Source organism: Pleurodeles waltl, chromosome 3_1 (assembly GCF_031143425.1).
Source record: "Pleurodeles waltl isolate 20211129_DDA chromosome 3_1, aPleWal1.hap1.20221129, whole genome shotgun sequence".
Classification (NCBI taxonomy): domain Eukaryota; kingdom Metazoa; phylum Chordata; class Amphibia; order Caudata; family Salamandridae; genus Pleurodeles; species Pleurodeles waltl.
The window spans coordinates 104,900,901-104,921,058 of NC_090440.1; positions in this window are offsets into that span (position 1 = coordinate 104,900,901).

Consider the following 20,158-nt stretch of genomic DNA (forward strand, 5'->3'; position numbering starts at 1 on the left):
ATTCCGACCAATAGATTATAGATATCCCACTGCCTTGTCCTCCCAACCGATCAAAATGGGAGACTGAGTAACCCTCTGATATAGCCAGGGAAACATCGGGGCCAGAATCGGCATTGAACCAAGTTTTGGTCAAAAATACATTGTCCCAAACATGATCATCTAACATATCTCAGATATCCATTTTATGTTTCAGAAGGGATCTGGCATTGATTAAACATGTTTCAACTCATTTCTCTATTCATGAGGCCCCGACCCTCCCCCAGAGCCTTGAGACCCTCATGGGTGAGTAGTTGCTCTTTATAAAAACTGATTGATTGATTGAATGACTGAGCTGAAATAAAAAGAGGCAGCGTGGCTAGTGCTGATTGCAATTCAGGCCTTGATGGGTGCAGACAGGCTTGCCTTTGGCACACCAGTAGCACACCCACTTTGCCTCAGAGCTGCTCCCTGCATTAAATGGGCAAGGGATTGCTAGTTACTCCACCCAGACTCCATCCTCTATAAATGGCACTGAGGTTTTCAGAGCAGGGAGGAAGAATAGAAAAAGCCTCCAGTTAAAAATGCGTCACCTGTCCCACCCCAACTTAAACTAACAATCTTCAGTTTTCAAAATGAACAGAATCAGACTAAAAACAACTACAAAAAATAATATTTTTGCCTACTTTCATGCCACTGCACATCCGTGCTGCTCCTTGCAATAAATGGGCAATGGAGTGCTAGTAACCCCCACCCAGACTCAAACCCCTAGAGTGTTCAGCTTTCAAACTGGTACTGAGAAGTAGAGCACAAGGAGAAAGAATAGGAAAATCCTCCAGTTAAAATGTCCCCCGTTCCACTGCCATCCGAACCAACAAACTGCCGTTTTTATTTAAAAAACAACAGCATCCAATGAAAACAAGCAAACCCTCGCGCGGTAGACTCTGGCCGGAGCGTGCTTTCCTCATACTGCGCTGGTCCACTAGGTGACACTCTTGTGGACCACTAATGGAGTCCATCAGGTGAACTGCATCCTGAAGGAGCAGCATCGTTTCACTCCTTAGTTTGGCGGAAGCCACTGGGGAATCATCTAGGGAGCCTTGCAGTGAAGATTTCCTCTAGCTTTCAAGCCCTACCAACCCTCACATTGCACCATGAATGTGGTCTGTGTCTCCTTCTCAGCCATCCTAGCCACCTGATACACCGCTATTGCAGCCTGAATGATTTTTTCAGCCGTTTTACAATTAAACCAGTTTGCTGGCATATATGTATAAAAACAAACCAGAGTACCTGTGAGGGGGATATCCATTGTACTTTTTTAGAGCTGTTCTGGGCCAATGTAGATGATTTTACCAAGGTGCTCACAACCTCCCAACCATGAAATCCTTCAGGGAAAATTAGTACACCCATGGTTTTGCGTCTGAAGAGGAATGGGCTCTGCAGTGCCGTTTTCTTGCAGAAGTGGATAAGCTTCTCTCTGCGCCTATATCTAGAGAGCTTTCACCTCTGCAGCAAAGCATGGATAGGTTAATATGACATGTCTTTGGGGGGGTTGAAGTCCCAACATGGTGCACGGGGGACCCAGCAGACTGCCCTCAACAGACACACACACAGGGCCCAAAAATGTGATTAAGGTCACATGGAAGGTTTTGACCGTTTATGGAAAGTGTGCACACATGTTAAAAAATGCACCCTTCCAGGTGGAAAATTTACTCTGAGAAAAACAGAACCTGGTTGTTTCGACCATTAACCCAGACAAGTGGTCCCCCACAGAAAGAGAGGGGGTGAGATGGACAAAGTTGGCTCATCAGATGAGGAACAGGACTCCATATGCCATTGGCACCCCGGCTCAGCCACCTCTGATGTATTGGAGGGGAAATCATCCTCCACAGATACGTTTGAGCCGAAGGTCCTCAGAGTGGCTCCCAGTGCAAAAAAGTGGCAGAATCCTTGGCCAGTAAATCAGGCAACCACTGAATAAAGATGTGTATGACTGACTCAGAACAGAGTGCCCACTGCCCTCTCTTGACTGAAGGGTGTCCTCAACCCCAGAAATTGATCCAAAAATGTGCAATTTCTTCTCCAAATATATGATATACCCCAAGAAGGAATTGACCGCTCCTGTAGGCTGTGTCAAGATAAACTCATTGACTTCTAGAGACCTCTCAAGAAGAAATCATTTAATTGGTAGAAATTTCCAGAAAATCTGGCTATCCTTTCCCTAATGACATCGCTCTTGGTTGGTCACAGAGAGAGATGTGCCACCTGGAGAAATGCCAACTGTGCCCTCTCAGCTGAAAGGAGGTGCTATTTGATGATCAAGATCGTCCCCAAACTTGTGCAACTGGCCACGTTGGAAGCAGGTGTGGTGGCACAGGGTCATCTGATCAGAGATTCTTTTGTTAAGGAATGGGGACAATTTGTGGCCATCTTCTCAGAGCTCGATAAGGCCCAATCCTCCATTAAGAAGATATTCCTGGGAATGGTTTTCACCGGGGCTGGAAGAGGCAGGAGCCGCTCCTCCAGCCGTCCAGATCACAAAGCCTCCTACACAGGCCAACCTAGGAGAAGCATCAGATTGCATGATGGTTGTCAGGGTGTCTTCTTCCCCAACTAGGGGAAAGGAAAGTCAGACCCTGATGTGCAGTGAGAGAAGGGGCCAACGCCCCAGGAGGATTTAATGGTAAGACATATCCTATCTTTCCCTCAAAACCTCGGGGGGAGAATGAAACAATATTTTCACAAATGGGCCAAAATTACCCCAGACCCGTGGGTATTAGAAACAGCACAAGGATACCACGTTCTATGGAGCCCCAGTACAGGTAGTAAGACCAACTTCATTATATTTCTCAGAGCAAGAAACAAACCTCAATGACTTAGAGATGGAGGAACGCTTGCACAAGGCAGTGATATGCATGTCAGCACTACACCTGAATGGCTTCCTCAGCAATCTATTTCTTGTAGAGAAAAAAGACAAGGGTTATCAACCAGAAATAAACCTGAAACAGTTCAATGAGTGGCTATGTACTGGCATTACAAGATGGAGGGACCTTCTTTTACAGGATGACTGGATGGTTTGACTGGACCCCAAGGATGCATACCTAACAGTCCCTATTTCCTGTCTCATCGGCGTTTCCAATAATTTGCATGGAGAGATCAAATATATGAATTCTGGATGCTCCTGTTGGGACTGTCAATGGCATCATGGTGTTTCACCAAACTCCTTTGTCTAGTGGTGGAAGTCCTCAGGACGAAAGGAGTCAGGGTGATCATCTACCTGGATGACATCATCATCATGGATCAGTCCTGGTCGCACTTACTCCTGACCATGACTATTGCACTTCACCAGAACCTGGGGTTTGTGGTCAATAATAAGATTTCCGAGTTGACACCTTCGCAGAAAATGATTTTTTTGGTATTTATCATCAACTGCGGATCGGCAACCTTGAGCTTGCCAGAACAGAAGTTATGAAAGACCAAGAAGGGATTGACCAAGGTCCTGAGGATGGGCAGGATATCCCTAAGACAACTGGCCAGAATTACTGGATTGTTATCATCATCAATCCAAGTGATTTTCCTTGGTCCCCTGCATTACAGGGCACTACAACAATTGAAGGCAGTACATTTACTGAAGGGCCTTACATACTCAGAATTGATTCTCCTGACGCCATAAGCCAAGATGGAGTTACAGTGGTGGATAGAACACATGGAAGCATGGAACGGCAGAGTGATCTTCGGCTCAGCCCGGACCTGGTCATAGAATCAGATGCCAACAGTCATAGCTGGGGAGCCAGAAGCCGACAGAACTCCATGGGGGGGAAATGGAAGGAAGAGGAAGTCGACCTACACATCAACTGTCTGATGCGCCTGGTAGGCTCCTTTACCATTTTCTCCTTTACTCAGGACAGGTTCTCGTACTGCATACTGCCCAGGATAGACAACATTTCAGTGGTCCAATACATCAACTGGCTGGGGGGCATGAGATCAAGAGCTCTGGCAAAGGTTTTCTGACATTATTGCTTTCCACATCAAATATCAGTGACAGCGGAATATCTCCCTGGAGAACAGAACACGGTTGCAGACTGGAATTCCTGTCACATCAAGGACTCCAGTGACTGGCAACTACTTCCACCTCTATTTTTAGCTCTGATGGCTAGGTGGGGCCCATCAATGTGGATCTATTCATGTCCAGGCTGAAGTCTGAACTTCCCCAATACGTCAGTTGGTGGCTAGATCCAGGAGCCATGACGGTGGATGATATCCTCCAAGACTGGGTGAAGGATCAACTATACACCTTCCCTCTTTTCCTTCTGAGTCCCAGAGTGGCGACTAAAGTCCAACGTCATAAGGCATCAATAATATGGAGATCACAGGCCTGGCTCCTCTCGCTGCTGGAAATGTCCTAGGCAGCCCCAATAGAGCTGCCATCTTGCCCAGAGATCCTATTGGATCCCCACTGCATCAACATCCTCTAGTTCTTCAGGGACATCTCAGGCTCATGGCCTGGAGAATTTTAGGCAAAGATGGCAAAGCAGAAGTCTTTTGAATGACGCTGAACACTTCATCCAACTAGCCTGGGTTTCCAGTACTAACAAAAGATATCAAACGTCTTACACACAATGGATGCGTTGGTGTGTGGCGAGCCATCTGGATCACATGGGGGCAGAGGTAACTAATGTCCTAAATGTCCTGGCAGAACTTGCGCAATCAGGCTTAGCCTATTGTAGAGTGAATTAGTTCGGATTTGCGATTTTGGTGGGGCATAGTCCCATTGACAATCTCCCAGTTGGTGAACACCCTTGGGTGTGTAAACTCATGAAGGGTATTAGATGCTCTCAACCACACAAAACTAGATACCCTGGCTTATGGAATGTCAATCTAGTTTTGAGGCTCATTTTGAGCAGGCAGGATAATCAGTATCTCTTTTGAAAATAGATTTTGGTGAAACTGGCCATGCTCCTCTGTTTGATATCTTGCAAAAGAGCATCTGGGCTTTGGATATGTCGGCAAGAGTTTGGACACCGGCAGGTGTAACGTTCATGGTTTCTTGGAGGACTAAAAAAAATATGAGGTGAGTATCTTATCCTGCTTTTGTGGACTCTCCTAAACTATGTGTAGTACAATGCAATACAAGGCTACGATGGAGGATGTCAGACAACTGGGGGAAAGACTGTTACTGGGCTTGTGAATATATTGCAAATATTCACAAATTTTCATGAATATGTGGTGAACAGAAGTGGTGTGATTGGCTGTCCACAACCTGAACAGAAAGTTGTGGCTGTCATTTTATGGTACAGGAGAGGGTTCCTGGGGCTGAAAAACAAAACTAAAGTAGCATAAGGGGTCAGGGTAGACGTACCCTGACCCAGGAGTGTGATATATGGGTATGTGAGGGTCAAATTATGGGTTTAAAGTGATTTTTCTTCACCATGCGCAATATTCACGATTAAATCAAGATTAATCTAAATGAATTAGATGAATCAAGAATACGCAAAAAACCTTTTTTTTAAACCCTCAGACTCATTTATACACTAACTTATTCACTCATACATGTACTCAGAGACTCATGTGCCCACTCACACACCCACTTAAACACTCATGCACAACTCAGACCTGCTTAAAGACTCCCACACCCACTTTCAAACCCACTCAGACACTCATGCACCCCCTCAGACCCACTCATAGACTCCCCACACCCGTTTTCAGACCCACTCAGACAGTCATGCACCCACCACAAACCCATGCAGACCCTCATGCTCCCACTCACAGACCCACACTGACACTGTTGCGCCCACTCACAGACCCACTCAGACCTTCATGCACCACTCACAACCCCACTCAGACCCTCATGCACCCCCTCACAGACCCAGACACTGACTCACCCACTCACAGTCCCACTCAGTCCCTCATGCACACACTCACAGACCCACTCAGACCCTCACGTACCCACTTTCATACCCAGACAGACACTCTCACAGCCAAATACAGCTTCTCACACCTATTCTCACATGAAGAGACAGACAGCACAGCATGGAAATTACATATACGTTGAAAAAAACAAAGAAATTCACTGAAAAGACAAAGGTTACAGTTACATTATAGTTGGGCTCAGATTTTAAATGTACAAAACCATAGAAATCCACCTGTTATAGTTATAGTCATCTCAAGTAACTATAACTCGTGTTCTAAGGTAACTATAGCTCGTGCCCTTGCCATGCACTGTTAATTACCCAACAAGTTACGGCATTCATGACATCTTTGATATTGTCATTGATAATACCAATGTAATATTTGCAGTAACATTTTTGACAAAAAAACCTGCATGACGGGGGTGCCAGTTTTAGTTACCTTAGGTCACAAGTTATAGTTATTTGACGTAAGTCTAACTATAACAGGTGAAATTCTATGTTTTTTTACTTTAAAAATCTGAGCCTTACTAAAACATCGCTGTAACCTTCAGTTATATATATATATATATATATATATATATAAATACACACACACACTGCGGACTGCATAATGATTGGTTACTGATTGTCATGGTTGCTCACACTACTGTGCTCATGGGAAATTATTTTTTTTCTACTATGAAGCTGCTGTTTAATAAAAAGTGATCAAAGAAATGCATAATCCTTGCCTCTGTGTCCTTAAGAGAATTGGAACTTTCATTCTCATTAGCCAAGAAATGTTTTATTATTTCATCATTTGTGCTCTCTCATATGCTGTGTTGCCAGAGCAGTTTTGTGCTTTTATCAGTGCGTGACAGTGTTTCACTGATACACAGAAAGAGAGGGTGGTTCCAATGGCACGAATGTTCCACTGGATGTTTGTTCTAGAGCCAGGAAAATTAACTTTTCTGTTATGACTTCATACAATTACCGTCATAGTCGATCCAGTTGCATTTTGGTAGGCATTCAATGGAGGGATGGTCCTGTGGCTGACAGGCTGCATCCCCAAAACACTGGGTTCCAAGAAGTTCAACATTAGTGGCATTGGAGGGAGCATCCAAATTATTGAGTGACACCTTTTGGGCCATGCCTTAGGGCTGTAAAATAGCACCTCGTCTTGGACGATGAGGACTACAAAATGGTTCAACCAGCTGAAAATGCTCCACTGAGAGTCAAAATCTCTATGAGAATGAAGGGAATGAGCAATATCTTGTGCCTTCAAAGTTGGACAGGAGGTTTAATCATGGGATACCCTTGATGTGGCAAATTGATTAGCCTAGGGGAGAGAGAATGCTGTTCCCGTCAACTAAAGCTTTGCACTTTGTCTGGCAGAAAAAAAAACACAGGAATGGTTGAGGACACTGGGACAAGCACAGACAAAATCTCAAAATGTCTTGGTAGTAGAGAAGACTGGGAGCAGAGTGTGGGCAATGCAATAGAGCCTGTTATGGGGTGAGAACATGGAATTCCTTTACATTTTGTGCTGTAGAGACATCGGGTGGTTGGAAGTGTCAGGGGCCGCTTTTGATACTGAGGGATGGTTTTGTAGCAGTGAAACAGTTTTAAAAGCACTGCAGAGTTCTTTGTATAGCCAACTGTTTTCAGTCAAACAGCAACAATGCAAGATAACTCTGGTGATTAATGTACCTGCTGGGTACATGGAGTTTTATCTAGTGGCCTTTTTGACTCATATAGTGTAGCCTAGAAGGTTAATATGCCTGCTGCAAAGAAAGTGTACTTATGCAGAACACAGAACAGTATTTTATGTGCACAGCTTAGTGGAACAGTGCTTTTGTCACAGCTCCTTTTGTATCTGTGCAGTTTATATGTTACAATCATAATCTAGCACATTGAGCTATGAACTGACATCAAAGAGCTGCATGCAAACTGCATGGCACAGGTTAGAAAGCTATGTTTTTTCCTAGTATTTGGTTATCCTAACTTTGGTAAAGCAACTTTGCATGAGTAGAAATAAATTATTGAACCCTAACTACTGTGTTACATTCTGAATCCTGAGTTTATACTTCCCCAGACCAAGCACTCTCAAATAATGTCTACTAGTAGGGAAGACATGTTAATCCTACACCTTCTTCTTTGTCAACATTTTCTGCACACTGATCTACAATGCTTTAAAAAACGAATACAATTGAATATATAATGAAAAATGTGTTGTAAAATTTAAAGTTTCTGCCAATTTTCCCTCATTTTCTTGCGGCGAAGGCCTCCCAAATACCATTGATGCGGCCAGGATCGCGCTATGCACTCTATAGGGGCTGGTCTGACAACATTTTGCAGGCCTGCTTGGGCTCCCAGTCCAGCACTGCTTCCTGCTAGCAGACTGAGCTTGATGCATTGTTTACGCGTTTTATGTTCAGAGAAGAATATGAACAGCTGCAAAGTACTACATACAGAAGTGTTAATAAATATAACTTATTAAAAATGCAGCTTCATTAGAGACAATCAAATAGTAGGATTTCAGCAACTGCAAAAATAAGTAAGTTTTTTTGTCTGTACGACCATTTAGATGCTGCCAAAATAAGAATAAAGTTCAAACCTGCACTGCAGAACATAGCTCATGACTGAAAAACAAAATAATATCTGCCCTTTCGAATAACATTTTATAAATCAGGATCATAACGCAGACAGTTTTATTTTCTGGATAACATAAAATGAATAAAGCAATCTAACAGAAGGCACTTTTGAGCGAAAATTGCTCCGGTGTGAAATATACTGCATATATAAACTCAGTACAACAGAAAAAGGGGACACATGGGAAAGTGTTTGTAATTGTACATAAATATATTTTGGTCTGGCAGTGATGGCAAACAGGAAATCACTTCATGAGCTAGGATCAAAGGCTTCATTACAAAAGGCTTGGATGTGACCATGGCAGCAGGATGCCAAAGGCAGAGCTGTGCTAGGATTCTAGATGAAGAATGCCACACTTCTGTGAGCTGATAACTGCATGGCTAGGAGCAGTGAACAAAACTGAGCTATAATAGCATAGTAAAAGGCTGCCACGCAATCGTATATGCACATAATATGTCACAGCTGACTGAATATACTTCTGAACATTATGTCTCCCTTTTATTAATCGTTGGAAGAGCACTGACATCGTAAATTGATTTCCACATACTTCACAAATATTCCATTTGCATGGTTGTGTCCATGGAAGTTTTTCCCAGACATGGAACAACTGCACATTTCTACACTGCTATTCCTGCACAACTACTCCAACACATTTCAACACTCATTAAAATGTGCTCCGGTGACCTCCTGGTTCCACACATGGGCACTTCATTCTGACTGTGTGTCTTGAAGATGCCATTGTGAACATCATAAACAATAAACTAAACTGGGTTTCACTATCACCATATCAGTGGACTGTATTGGGCAACAAACATCTTAGAGCCAAATGGAGGAAAGCACTTTACTTACTCCTTTTGATCACGACCTGTAGGAAATCGCCTTATGATCACCCTAGCTCTCCATGCAACCTACATGAACCCCAGGTAGCGTCCTCACATAGCATAGCCACACTGAGCTATCCACATCTTTTCCACCCTCACTGCTCCATGGTGATCGGCTCACACAACATCAACTCTCCACCACATTCCATGGGTGGTTCTCCCCTGCATCCACAGACCAATCTATGCCCACTATTGAACTCCAAAGCAGTGGCCACTGACACACACATCATAGTTTGTAACTCCATCACCCAATATTTGCCTTCAACTCCTGATTTCAAGACCCTGAATAGCTCTAGCCCGTGTATGACACTCCCTATGACCACTATAATGACTTTCTAACCAAACTGGTAACATGGACCACAGGACCACAGGTCCCCAGCCCCTCCTCTAATCAAGCTCTCAGGCCCTGGTCCTGCATACACCAACCTTAAATTCATCTTCAACCCGACATCCCCTTCACTTGTGTCCTCAAGCCAGCTTTACGATAATACCAAAACACATAGAACCTCACTGATCTTCTCAAGCAGCCTTTAGCTAATACCTCAACAAGTAGAACCTCCCCACCACACATCCCTGTAGCATAACCAATGACCTCTGCTCCCACACTACTCGAGATTCCAGACTTACACTAGAACTTCAACAATTTAAGACTGACTTACAAAGATTATTAAACATCACCTCAGAGATGGCATTCAATTGGGAACATAACAAGACTCCTGATATCAATAAACACACTCGCAATCTACCTTCTTCCACCAAAATTGGCCCATTAGACACTCCTTCCAACATCTCCACAACTATCTCTAGACATCTTCAATTGAGATAGAGTATGATACCCGACCTCAATGCCTCTACTCAGCCCTTTAGAATGACAGATCCTCTATCAGACAGCGACATTCACTCCCTCCTCCTCTCAAATAATCCTAAATACCATGGTAACCCAGATGATTTGGGCCTTATCCAAACTATTCCAGTGAACCCACATAGACTACTTAGGCCCAAATACAAGAAATGTTAACAAGTCCAATCTTAAACAAATTACCATTTTACAGAATTCCCCAGAAAACCCCAAGTAACACCTGAAATGCATGCTTCTCAATTGCAGATCAGCAACAATACATGCATCTGCCATGGCTAATCTAATCTTCACACACGAGCTAGACTTGGCTAAATGACTCATTCACACCAACTCTTGACATATTAGCCCCACCTAGCCATGAAAGTATAAGATTAGACAGACCAGGTAGAGGGATCACCTGCATACACCGCATCAGTCTCTCTGTGAAACAGTCACAAACCATGGTCCTAACCTCATGTGAGTAGCTATGTATAAATATTGTGAATAACAACAGGCAAATATGTAAAGTGCACGTGATCTACCTCCAGGTGGCAACATCTCATTCATTGAACAAATTATGGAAATCATCTCAACCAACTTGGGACAACATTGCACCCAGATCTTCCACTGTGTTTTCAACCTCCACTGGAATGACCAGGATGATCCAGGAGTTAACAGCTTTAAAACCTTCCTAAAAGACCTCAACCTAGACTCAAATCTGTGACAGCCCTATGCAGAACCTCAGGACAACCTTAGATCTAGTCATTTCTAAGCCCAACACTATTCAACTTGAATCTATCATCCCCTGCAACTACACAGACCACCACTGCATCACCTTCCCTATCACTGAACCATTGAGAGCTCACAAGACTCAATTAATGAAATATCCCTCAGCAATGTTCCTGCCACCTCCTTTGGACATGTTGGATGTACATGACCTTACAAATCACTGCAACAACTCCATGACAAGCATTCTAGAGAAGGTTGCTCCCTTACAGTTAAAAAGAATGTCCTCTAAAGACTCCAAGCCATGGATTAACAATAGCCTAACTAAAGATAGACGCTGGTTGAGACTAGCCAAATGAATGTGGAGATCCTCCTCATCCGTTGAACACCTTAAGCACCTGAAAACATTGAGAAGCATCTGCAACAAATGCATCAGAGATTTGAAAGCTAATTTCTTTAGAAATCAACTAGACAAAAACCAGGCCAAATGTGTGAGTTTGTAAATATGGATCAATGTAGTGCACTGCTAGTGCCACTGCTGCGTTCGAAAAAATGATGCCGCAGTGGCACAAAGGGCTTGTAAATGGGACCCTCAGTTTGGCATGAAAAACATGGATATCAAACTAATCTTGGTTCAAAAACATATCCTTCACTTTGTCAGACATTCCAACTCAGCACTACATGACAGAATCTGCAAGGTACCCAGCACCACTCATTACCTCTCCCCTCACATTTTTGCTGAGTTTGCGTACCATAGGCACAGCCCATTTCCCTCCTGGCCCTCCATTCACATCCTGCCCATACCCTAGATCTGGCTCCTCAGGTAGGATTCAGCAACATACAAATGTTGATGTATTCAATGTCTGTGTAAATATGGTTGGGACAGAGTTGGAGAGTGCAAAAGGGTCTGATGGCTATTAATTTATTTTTAAATTGCACTGTGGCATTGCCAGGCTGGACTATGCGTTATTGCAATCCTGATGGCAACCATGAGGATAAGATCAGGTTACCTGCTCTACCAATTAGCAAATTAGGACTCTTTGGCACTGCAGACTGTAGTGTACACCTCACCTTAAATAATAGGGACTGGTTCCTCATACATATTTCCGATGGCGGTGAAGTGTGTTCTATCTGGCTAGTAACAAGTCTAAGATTGCAAGGGCCTCAGTCCTGCACTTCCACCCAGTTGTCCTCCACTTTATTCTCTGACTCAGCTTACTTTACAATCTTGTGAAGATGCAGTTCTTGGCTGGACTAGGTTAGAGACTATTTTGGGAAGCATTATTCACAAAACCTTTAAAATGCAGTTCAGCATCAAGTAAACCAGGGGACGATGGGCAGTTTCTTACTCCCCTTCTTTTCTGTCAGCTGTCAATTTCTCCTCATGTTAAAGCCCATGGGTTGAATTGTGAGGTGTCCTTCTAGAATATTTTGTATCTTTTGAAACCCCAGAAAATAAGTTTTATCAGATATTGTAAAAGATGGATGTTGATACATGCCAATGTGCCAAGCTTACCTCACAAGGATACAACCCCAGTTATAAAATTTCGCTATTTGATGCTTTTCAGTGCAAAGTTCAGGGCTACCCCAGGATCATAAAAAACTTATCCTGCCTCTTGGAGCCTTACTTAGCCATTCCTTTTAGCCTTATCATACCACACTTTTTATCCTCCAAAAATATTTTGAAGCGTACAAATACTACCTTTGAGTAAAATGACTCTCCAACCCTTATCTTTCTTATATAGTGGTATTCTATGCAGACTCTTTAATAGATATTTTCATCATGATCAGCCTATCATTTTACAATTATTTTGCCATTTATAGCTACCACGTCTATTTTTAAAACATTGTTGTTGGGTATTTTAACTTTTTTTCTTCTTAAGTGTGATGTGATTGTGGTTGATGTTCATGTACCGCACACACAATTCTCTGAGGTGGGCCTTGCTGGTTTTACCAAGATATCATGTATACAGTTACCTTAAAGGTACCTGCTTCCCTCCATCCACTAGATTATCTTGAGTCTGTGGTAGTTTAGTCACAGTTTATAGTTATATATTGTTGAGAGAAGTATAACTATAATTGCTGAATTTGTATGGTTTTGTGTGCTAAATCTTACCCTATTAAAGGCCTGTAACCCTTGTTTTTTTAGTGAATGTTTAAGGTTCCTTTTAATTATGTTTCCTAACCATAACATCCCAGTAACCTTTATTTTTTTCAGTGAGTTTCTATATTTTTTTTTCATGTAAAGTAACATTTAATTACCATACGTTAATCCAACTTTTTCTGCGCATGGCCTCTGGCCATAGACCAGGACCTGTAGCTAACTCCCCACATACAGCCAACCCCATGCTGCACACTGCCTTCGGCAATGCACGTTGGGGGAATAGCCACAGGGCCTGCACTAAGGACAGACTCTGCAGCCAACCCCCTTCATATAGCCAACCCTCTGGTGGGGGTCTATGAGTGGGTGTGTGAGTAGCTGCATGGGTGTGTGACTGGGTCTGTGTGGTTGTGTGGGGGTGTAAGTGGGTGTGTCAGAGTACGAGTGGGTGTGTGAGTGGCCTTGTGGGTCTGTGAGTGGGTGTGTGAGTGGCTGCATGGGTGTGTGAGTGGTTGTTTGGGTGTATATGTGGGTGTTTGGGTCTATGAGTGGCTGTGTGGGAGTGTAATAGCAGAGCCCTCCCTCTCCATTAGCAAGACAGCTGGACCCCAGGGGATGTGGTTCACTGGGCTGAAGTCTGCCCGAGGGTGGGGGATATGTGCCTCCTCTCCCAATTATATTTATCAATCCACTCCTGGGACCTGGCCCACCCAAGGGTCATGTAAAAACAAGCATGGGAAGTCACACTTGTTTTTTTAAACTTTCCTGCAGATCCATCAAAGATTCAGATTTTAAAAAAATTAAATTTTTGACCTCCATAAGGGTCCTTGTGGGATCCCACCACCAGGCCTAGGAGGTCAGACTATTCCAACCCTTCCTTTTTTAAATATTTTTTTTCTTGGGACTCAGCTAAGTCTGAGTCCCTAGATGGATGCCACCACTTCCTGGTTGAAGTGGTGGCAGACAATTATATCTCACAATGAGATCCATCAGTTCCACAGAGGATTCTCATCTCTAGATACACATAGATATTTTTTCTTTAATAACTTCGAAACTACTGAATGGATTTTTACCAAATCACAAAAAGAGATCTTTCTGGAACAAGATCTAGTTTTCTGACAAATTTGGTGTAAATTAGTTCAGCTACTTGGGCTACAGTCATGTAAAAAATCCCTTTAGGAAATTGCATGGGGAAGCTTGCTCTGGAACCACTCTTTTATCTCGGCCCCTGCTTGATGAATATCCCTGAATCTTTCAAGACAGCAGCTGAAGTGAGTAGCAAACTAGTTTTGAAAAGTTTGTGAAGATTGATCAAATTGCAGTCAACCACCATAACAACTCAACCCAGGGCTGCACACGGCCTTCTTGACTTGAATTTGACTTCTAATGTTTCATTGATATTCGTTTCATGATATAAAAGTTGTCATGAGTGCTGTAGTATCTGGGTAATTAGCAGTGCATGGCGAGGGTGTAAATTATAGTTACCTTAGGCCGCAAGTTATAGTAACTTGAAATAACTCTAACTAGAACTGCTGAGTTTCTCTGGGTTCATGTGAATAAATTCAGAACCTAACTGTAACGTCCCTCTAACCTTTGTTTTTTTAAGTGAATTTCTGTATTTTTTAAATTCTATTTCCTAAATATAACGTCCCTGTAACCTTTGTTTTTTTCAGTGAATTTTCATGTTTTTTTTATTGTGAAGTAATTTAGATTACAAAACATTATTCCAACCACTGGCCTGTGGCCAACCTCCAATAACCACCCAGCAGCATGCATGGCCTGCAGCCAGTCCCTGTGGCCAATCCCCTAACCACCGACCCCCACGCTACACATAGCCTTTGTCTATGTGCAGTGGGAGTTGGCTGCAGGGCCTGTCTCTCTCGGTGTGAGAATAGGTGTGAGAGGAAGTCTCTGGGTGTGAGAGCGGGTGTGAGAGTGTCTGTCTGGGTGTTAGAGTGGGTATGAGAGGGTCTATTTGGATGTGAGAGTGGGTGTGTCAGTCTGGGTGTGGGAGTAGGTGTAAGAAGGTGTCTCTGGATGTGACAGTGGGTGTGACAGTGTCTCTGTGAGTGGGTGTGTGAGAGTCTGAGTGGGTCTGTGAGTGGGTGCATGCGTGTCTCTGCGGGTCTGTCAGAGAGTGTGTGAGCATAACTGGGTCTGTGAATGGGTGTGTAAGGGTCTGGGTGGGTCTTTGAGTGGGTGTGTGAGTCTCTGAGTGGGTCTGTGAGTAGGTGCATGAGTCTTTGAGTGGATCCGTGAGTGAGGTTGTGAGTCTCTGAGTGTGTCTGTGAGTGAGTGGTTGAGTGTGGAAGTGGGTCTGTGAGTGGGTGCATGAGTACCTGAGTGGGTCTGGGAGTGGGTGCTTGAGTATCTAAGTGGGTCTGTGAGTGGGGGGGGTGTCTGTAGCTGTGTGAGTGACTCTGGCCCAAAGGAACCTCACCTACCCTTTTCTGCCTCCTTGGGTAAATGTCCAGTATGTATTCTACACTACAGCTGTGTAATGGGGCACATGAACATTTCACCAGAGACCTTGTGTGCAATTTGGCAACATGATTGTTCCTGTTGCCTGTTTTCCTAGAATTCTGTGGTAAGATGAATCCACCTCTAGAGAGGCCAATGAGACTACAAACATGTAAATCTCCAAGAAAACCACGGTCCTTCCTTTAATCTATATGAAGTAAGCTCGCCTTTGTTTAGTGGAGATGTCCTCATATTCCTTGGCATCAAAAATGCTCCATCAAAATAGGCGGGAAATGCACTGGGGGCCCTTTGGGAACCTGTCTATTATCCTGGAAAATGGGGTGGGGGGAGCATATGCATACTACAAAGGTGGCGGTGCGAGGCCAAGAGGACCCAGCTTCCAGGTGATTTGCACATTTCCATCTCACGGTGCCCTCTTCTATTCAATTGAGGAGGGGGGCCACATGACCCCCTCCCTGGCCTATTTTGGCCATGGGGACCCCATCCCCCTGGGACCGGCCATCTCTTCTGGGTGCCCCCCAGGGCACCCAATGTGCAATGTGACCCCTGGGAAGCCTTAGGACCCGCAGTCCCAGCCGGCTCCCTGCCTCCTGTGGGAGCCGCAATGCTGTTGTACACAGGGAGCTGCTAAACATGCAGACCAATTGTTTCATCTCTTTCCCTGCCCGCAACTCTGCGGGCAGTTGAAGATATGAAACCTCTGCTTCCAGCGGGTGAGAGCACTTTGACAGCTCTTTCCCTCTGGAAGCAGAGTGTTTGCTCTGACATGGTGGGAGCTGCACCCTTGGACATAGCAGGAGCTGTCCCTGGAGGGTGGTGGTCCCCAGGATCATTATTGCCCCCCAACATTTAAGTTAGCCCTGAAAGGTGCACTGGGGGTCCGTGACAGAACTCCTATCTTATTTTATTTCAGCCCTGGAGAGGTGATGGTCCCCGGTTTGTGTTGGGTCTGAATGGCCCCCCGTTCTTTTGAAACAATAGCCCAGAGGAGGTGGCAGTCCCCGCGGCTGAGGGGGGTGATCAGCCCCTGCATACAACGCAATGTTAGCCCGAGGGAGGTGGCAGACACGAGGGTGGTCCACAGGACCCTCCCTACTATAATAAAATAAATTATACTATTCTTCTATTCGTGCATACTATTTGTTTTAGCCCCGGGAAGGTGGTAGTCCCCGGGCATAAATAAGCCAGGGAGGGGAGCCCCTTGTACTCCCCTTCTTCATTTTTGCCCCCTGGACTTGGCCCACCTGGGGGCTTTGCTACAGCAAGCGCAAGAGACTGACAGAGACAGGCCCTGTGGCCAACCTCAGCTAAGCATGGCCAAAGGCCGTATGTGTTGCAGGGTTGGGCAGTTATGGAGGCTTGGATGCAGGGCCTGGTCAAAGGCCATGCCCTGCGACCATCCCGTGTCAGGGATGGCGGGGGTTGGAATAACTTATAGTAATTAAGATTACTTACATTAATAAAAATAGAAATTCAATGAAAAAAACAAAGGTTACAGGGATGTTATAGTTAGCTTCTGAATTTACTAGTACAAAATCATACAAATTCAGCAATCATAGCTATTTCAAGTAACTATAACTCGCGCTGTAAGGTAACTATAACTCACATCTTCACCATGTACAGCTTATTACTCCACATATTTTATCACTGATGACATCTGTTGGACTTTTTCCCTTTTGCAGGGTCATCTCTAATCTTTTTGCCTCCTTCCTCATAATTTTTCTGACCTGTTTATGTTGGCTTTAGGACTCTGAGCACTTTACCACTGCCAACCAGTGTTAAAGTGCATATGCTCTCTGTGTAAATTGTATTGTTGATTGGCTTTCCATGATTGGCACATTTGAGTTACTAGTACGTCCCTAGTACAGTGCACTGGAGGTGCCAAGGGCCTGTGAATCAAATGCTACTAATGGGCCTGAAGCACTGGTTGTGCCACCCATATTAGTAGCTCTGTAAATATGGCTCAGACCTGCCACTGCAGTGTCTGTGAGTGCAGTTTTTAATTGTCAATTCAATTTGGAAAGTGTACCCACTTGCCAGGCCTAAACCTTCCCTTTTTATACATGTAAGGCACCCCTAAGGTAGGCCCTAGGTAGCCCTATGGGCAGGGTGCAGTGTATGTTAAAGGTGGGACATTTACTAATGTATTTAACATGTCCTGACAGTGAAATACTGCCAAATTCGGTTTTCATTGTTGCAAGGCCTATCTCCCTCTTAGGTTAACATAGGGGCTGCACTTAAATATGATTAAAGTGTAGATTCCCTTTGGGAGTAGATAGACGTGTGGAGTTTGGGGTCTCTGAACTCACAATTAAAAAATACATCTTTTAGTGAAGTTGGTCTTTAGATTGTGTGTTTGAAGGTGCCACTTTTAGAAGGTAGACATTTTCTTGCTTAAACCATTCTGTGACTCTGCTTGTTTGTGGATTCCCTGTCTGGGTTAGTTTGACATTTGGGCTATTTGCACCTCTTTCTAGACAGTGACACAATGGGAGCTGGGGTGTAGCCTGCATATCCTGATGAGCCATCTGTACTTGGAGAGAGGAGAGGAGTGGTCACTTACACCTGCAAGGAATGTACCTGCCCTCACACAGTGCAGTCTCTAACCCCCGGGTGTGTATCTGGGGCCTGGTCTGGGCAAGGCAGGATCTAGAAAAGAACAGAGACTTTCCTTTGCAGTAGGCTTACTTCAAAAGCAGAAAGGGGTATAAGAAGAGCCCCCAAACCCCCTGAAAACTAGATCACTTTTGGAATCAAGAGTAACCCTTGCCAAGGAGAAGAGATGAGGAGAAGTGCTGCCCTGCCTGTGACTGTGCTTTGTGGAGCAATCCTGCACTTGCTGTTTCTACCTGTGAAAGGGGACAAAGACTGGACTTTGTGGTGCATTCCTGCTTGTGAAGAATCTCCAAGGGCTTGAACTGAGCCTGCCTCCTGTTGTTGATGTCTCAGGGCCGTCAAAGACTTCCCCTGCCAGCACCTGGACTCTCTAATGAGACTCCTACCCTGCCAAGCGATGGCTTAACCAGTTCCTGGGCCCTAGAAAGGTGAAGCTGGCAGACAAAGACTGAAAATCCACACACAGACCGCTGCTGAACTCAACGCTCCACCTGCATCGAGGCTGGAAGATTGACACCATGTGGCTGGAGAAACTACGCACAACACCTGCTAACGGAGGCTGATAATGATGCAAACACCACGCAGCACGGTCTTGTGATACCTTGCAACTGGATTTTCAACACAACACCTCTGGGTGCAGAAAAACAACGCAAAGCCTGCCCGGACCCAAGGTGCCTGTCGAGATCAACGCATCACTCTCTTGTGGGAGAGAAGAAACAGCGCACGCCAACCCGACCGGAAGAGGAACGACGCGCGGTCTGGCTTGTGAGTGAGAACTCGATGCATCGCTGGACTTTTTCGATGCACACTTTCCCGTGCAGATTTATTTTGACACTACCCAGGTATTTTTGTGAAATAACAGCATTCGCACTGTTTTCTAAGGATTAAGGTGGTCATTACAACCCTGGCGGATGGTGTTAAAGCGGAGGTAAGACCGCCAACAGGCCAGCAGTAAACAAATTGGAATTACGACTGTGGCGGAAACCGCCAACAAAGACAGCCACTTCAACACTCCGACCGCCACGGCGGTACATACAAACAGCTTGGCGGTCACCGCCAACAGACAGGCAGAAGTCAATGTACCGCCCACAGTATCACAACCTACCAATCCGCCACCTTTTCTGGGGCGGATTCACCGCGGACAAAAACACGGCAGAAACAGGACTTCGAAGGGAAAATGCTCACCTCTACACACCCCACGAGGAATCCGGATGCCATGGAACCAGAGCTGCACATATTTCCAGCCCTCATCTTCTTGCTCCTCAACAAGGAGCAGGAACGCCGGCGGCGAAGACAACGGTGAGTACTGCACCTACGACACAGGGGAGGGGGGAGGGAAAAACAGGGGGACAAACTTGCGACACGCAACACCCCCACCCTCACCCATGACAACACACACACTAATACATATTTACACATTATAGTTACACCCCCCAACCCCTCTGGAAGAATGCAAAGACAAAAGGAAATGAGTGTAATCATTGTAATCTATTTAAATCAAGTTGGCAAAAATAAAGATATACACCATAAACAAAATATACACCAATCTTAGTAGTCCAGGTAGTGCTCCAATGAAGTCCGTGGAACACTGGGACAACACAGTATGGGCGAGGCCCACACAAGATCCCCGACCATGACGGAGAGAACACTTTAGGGGCATCAGACAGCAAGAAAACAGGCACCTCAGGGGGAGGGAAAGGGGGGGCACCTCAGCCGGTTGAGTGCACGACGCCAAATCCATGAGGGGACCACATGCCCACTGTTCCATCCTGGGGAGTGCAAAGCCACAGTCTCTCAAGTCTCTACAGTGGGTGGTTTGCCCGCCGTTCCATCCTGGGGAGTGCAAAGCCACAGTCTCTCAAGTCTCTACAGTGGGCGGGTTGCCCACTGTTCCATCCTGGGGAGTGCAAAGCCACAGTCTCTCAAGTCTCTACAGTGGGCGGGTTGCCCACTGTTCCATCCTTGGGAGTGCAAAGCCACAGTCTCTCAAGTCTCTACAGTG